Raw genomic sequence first — 4,694 nt, 5'->3', positions numbered from 1 at the left:
AGACGACCGGAAGCGGCGCTCCGCGTGTCGTCAGAGTCTGCGTCAGCACTGCGCCTCTAAGGTCCCGGGACCGCACCACTAAGGTAGTCTTGGCGTCCCCACCCTTCACCTTTCGCTGCAGATGGCCCTGCTACCCAAATGCGGTAGACAGGATTAAATGCTCTCGGACTGAAGGGGGGAAAGCCAAGCATGGTGGCATAGAGGAGCTCATAACTATTACAGTCAGAATACACAAGCAAGCAAATCGCTGTTTAACGTTTCAGGTTATTTAAAATGCCTCGGTGTATAAGCTTACCCGACTCTTATCGAAGATCAAGATATTATCTGTTCTTATCAATTTAATAAGATGTCTAAGTATTGGCAATCAGTCCCATAAAACAAAGGGTTAAGTGCTCAAAGCTCTGCCACAAATTGATCTTTGAAAAAAACCAAAGGAAGGTGACAAGGAAAATTTCTGGTACAGTATCAGAGACCAGAAAGAGCAAGTTAGTTTGTTCAACCAAACCAATTCAGTTCCTGGAGGAAATGGTAAGAGCTGCTTAATAAGGAAATAGATGACTTCTGGAGTCATCAATGCCTTCTTCAGATGGCCAGCTCTCCTATGTAAAGGTTGTGTAGTTGGCATTTTATTTATTTAGTTTTAAAGATTTACTTATTTTATTTTATGTGTATGAGTGTTTTGCTTGCATGTCTATGTGCACCATATGTGTGTCTGGTGCCCAGGGAAGTCAGAAAAGGGTATTGGATACCCTAGAAGTGGAGTTAAGAATGGTTGTGAACTACCATGTGGTTGCTGGGAATTGAACTCAGGACCTCTGCAAGAGCAGCAAGTGCTCTTAACCTCTGAGCCATCTCTCCAGCCTTAGTTTTGGATAATTTTTAAAAGGAAGAAATAGCTCCAAGTTTTTAGAATAGTAAAATAAGGACTGAAATACTTGCTTTCCCCTAACTGGAATCAAACAGGCCTTTATCCTTTGTTACTTCCTAGAAGGAATCGGAGTTTCTGGAACGTTATGACAACATTTTACTAATATTCCATGACAATAAATGAATCTCAAGCAATGGTGAGCAGTAAAGATTGGGCAGGCAAGGGACAACCAAGCACAGCCTGGACGCCATGACCATATTTCAAGTTATAAGAAACCCTGGGGAAAACCAGCTAGAAAATATTAGGTTATTTTGTATTTTTCAAAGCTACAGAAAGTTTAAAAAAAAAATTCCAAACAAAATATAATGAAGATAAACATTAAATTATGCAAGACGCAATATAACAGAATAGGTTCTACTCGCTCAACAAAATGAAACAAACTCACGTAGGTGTGTATACACAGTATGAAAGTCACCAGAAACACAATAAATGGGAACTACTTAGGAGGGATTTTTCTAACTCACAGTGATCTGCTTGCCTCAGTCTCCAAATGTTGGAATTACAAGCATGAGCCATCACTACCACCACCTGAAAATTCATTTTGAATTCATTTTATCCTCTGAAGTTATTTTCCACGTGTTCATTTTCTTTCTTTCCTTTCTCTCTCCCTCCCCCCCCCCCCCCCCCCCCCCCCCCCCCCCGCCCCGTCCCGCTCTGGTTTTTCCAGGCAGGGTTTCTTTGTGTAGCTTTACACCTTTCCTGGAACTTGCTTTGTAGACCAGGCTGGCCTCAAACTCACAGAGATTCACCTGGCTCTGCCTCCCGAGTGCTGGGATTAAAGGCATGTGCCACCACCCGGCAAATAATGAAGTTTTTTTTTTTAATTGGGTGGTGGGAATTGACCTGGGTCCTCTGAAGAACAGTAAATGCTCTTAACCGCTGAGGCATCTCTCCAGCCGTCGATTTTTCTTTTGAGACAGAATCTCAAAAAAGCAAAACCGAACCAAACAAATAATTGTATATCAAGCCAAGCATGGTGGTACAACCTGTAATCCCAGTACTCAAGATGCTGAGGCAGGAGAATAAGGAGTTGGAGAACATGACCAGTTTTTATTTAAAAACAAACAAAAATAAATTTAAAAAATACCTTAGTGTGGTGATGCAAGCCTTTAACCCCAGCACACAGGTAGGCATATTTCTGTGAGTTCGAGGCCAGCCTGGTCCACATTGTTCCAGGCCACCCAGGGCTATAAATAGTAAGACTCCATCTCGAAAAACAAAAACCAACCAACCAAACAAACAAAAAACAAATTTACTTTCGACAATGAAGGGAACAATATTTAACAAATACCTCGTCTTCCAGGGCATGGAAGGAATGAAGGGATGAATGCAACCAGATGTGCTACATCACCCTTATGAAACTGCCAAAAAAACAATTTAAAAAGACACACACACACACACACACACAACAACAACCTAGGCTCCTACCACAGTTCTTAAGAAATAAAACATGAGCTGGCTGTTGTGGTGCATGCCTTTAATCCCAGCACTCGGGAGGCAGAGGCAAACTCCGAGTTCCAGGCCAGCCAAGGCGACACAGAGAAACCCTATCTCGAAAAACCAAAAAGAAATAAAACGTGGGAACGGAAAGTACATCTCTTGTCTAGCAGCACATGCTAGACCCTGGATGTATTTGAATACCTCAAACACAAAACTTCAACTGAAGCACCCTCAAAGCTCAACCAAGTGGTTCCCCCTGTAACATTTGGAAGGTGGAAAACAGAAAGATCCAGTTCAAGGTCATTATTAGCTATATAATGAGTTTGAGGGGGCACAGCTTTCCTGAATTAAACTTTATGTTATCTTTTCTATTAAAACAAAAATCTGGGGTTGGGGATTTAGCTCAGTGGTAGAGAGCTTGCCTACCTAGCGCAAGGCCCTGAGTTCGATCCTCAGCTCCAGAAAAAAAAAAAAATCTAACTAGGCAGTGATGGAGCACGTCTTTAATCCCGGCACTCAGGAGGCAGAGGCAGGCGGATCTCTGTGAGTTTTGAGGCCAGCCTGGTCTACAGAGCGAGTTCCAAGACAGCCAGGAATACACAAAGGAACCCTGACTTGAAAAAAGACAACAAAAAAATAAGAAAAATAAATAAAAATTTAGACTCTCGGAGTCCACCCGTAATGAAGCCGAGCATCGTGAGACTCCAGAGAAGAACGTGGTATCCCAAGCGGTGTGCGGAGAAAGGCCCCGTAGGCATTTTCGGTCAGCCTCCGGTGTGACACCCCGTGTAGCCGCCGCCGGCCCGTTTCCTAGTCTATGGTAGGCAGCCACCCGGGTTCTGCGAGATGCCAAGGCCTTGGGCCCGGGGCCTGGCTGCGGGGTCAGGCCTCCTCGGCTTTTCCTCTCTCCCCTCCCTTCTTTCTAGCAGTCAGGAAAGCACCTACGGATGCGGAAGGAGAGCCACCCGCACAGATACTCACGCCACTCAAGGGCAAGGAAAGTGGATTCCGAGCCTGGGCCCGGGCTCGGCCTCGACCCGGCCAGCAGCTCCGGCCATCACGGCTAAACATGGCGGTTAGGCTTCCTCAACCGCCACTCACAGTCCCAGCCAAGCCTAAGCTCCATTGGCCCGGGCTTGGAAAGCCGCTCCTCCGAGCCAATCAACAGACGGGCAGGGAACCGCTCCGGCTTGCGCATGCGCCCCCGAGAACCCTTGCCTCCGAAGACCCTTGGCAGCCCCCGCCGGAAGGTCGCTTGAAGTCTCAAGTTTGCCATTCGGTGCTGAGTTGATCAATGACTAGAAATCCCTTGACAGCAACTCAGTGTCTGTTTTTTAGGAAATGCTGATCTCAGCCAGGTGGTGGTGGCGCAACGCCTTTGATCCCAGCACTCGGGAGGCCGAGGCAGGAGGATCTCTGTGAGTTCGAGGCCAGCCTGGTCTACAGAGTGAGTTCCAGGACAGCCAGGACTGTTTCAAAGAGAACCCCTGTATCGAAGAACAAAAAGAAAAAAAAGGAAATAAATTCTGATCCCAGCCGGGCGTAGTGACACATACCTTTAACCTCAGAGTTTGGGAGGCAGAGACAGACAGATCTCTGTGAGTTCAAGGCCATCCTGGTCTATATATTAAGTTCTAGGACAACCAGGGGTTACATAGTAAGACCTATCTTAAAAATAAAACAAAACAAAAAAGACTTGGTCTTGCTATGTAACTGTGAACAAAAGCTCTTGAAAAGAGTTTGTGTGTACAGAGATTGGTCGACTGATTAGATATAATTTCAGCGCTGTGGAGACTGGAATGTTGCAGGTCCAGAGGCTAATGACTTTATCTTGGGCTAGAAACAGCTATTCTTTACCCATCTCTGTGTTGGACCTCAAGTCTTGTACTGATAGATAGAAATCGTTTGGGATCTATTAACTTAGCAGACCCAAAGGCTAAGGATGCCATCAAATAACATCTTGGGCCTACAGATAAGGCTTTCCCCACCTTGCTATATACCCCTCTGGTATTTCCACCGATGGATTTTAAAATTGCCTTAATTTATGACTTTCTTTGTTCTGTAAAACTACATACAACTTAATGAAACAGTTTCCATGTTGGAATATGTAATTTGGGGTTTTCTCATTTGTATAAAGGGGATACTAGCAGACCTAATAATATAGTTTAAAAATTAAACTGTGTGTGGAATGTTTTGTGTGTGTGTGGTATTTTAGACAGTGTCTACTATGGACCAAAGATGGCCTTGAACTCCCAACCCCCCTGCTTCTACCTCTCAAGTACTGGATTATAGGTGTCGATCACCATTAAAGGCTTTCCCTATGAAT

The sequence above is a fragment of the Peromyscus californicus genome, unplaced genomic scaffold (assembly GCF_007827085.1).
Source record: "Peromyscus californicus insignis strain IS unplaced genomic scaffold, ASM782708v3 Scaffold_8__1_contigs__length_139910024, whole genome shotgun sequence".
Taxonomy (NCBI): Eukaryota; Metazoa; Chordata; class Mammalia; order Rodentia; family Cricetidae; genus Peromyscus; species Peromyscus californicus.
The sequence above is the reverse complement of the archived record's forward strand: the minus strand, read 5'-3'. Positions refer to the sequence as shown.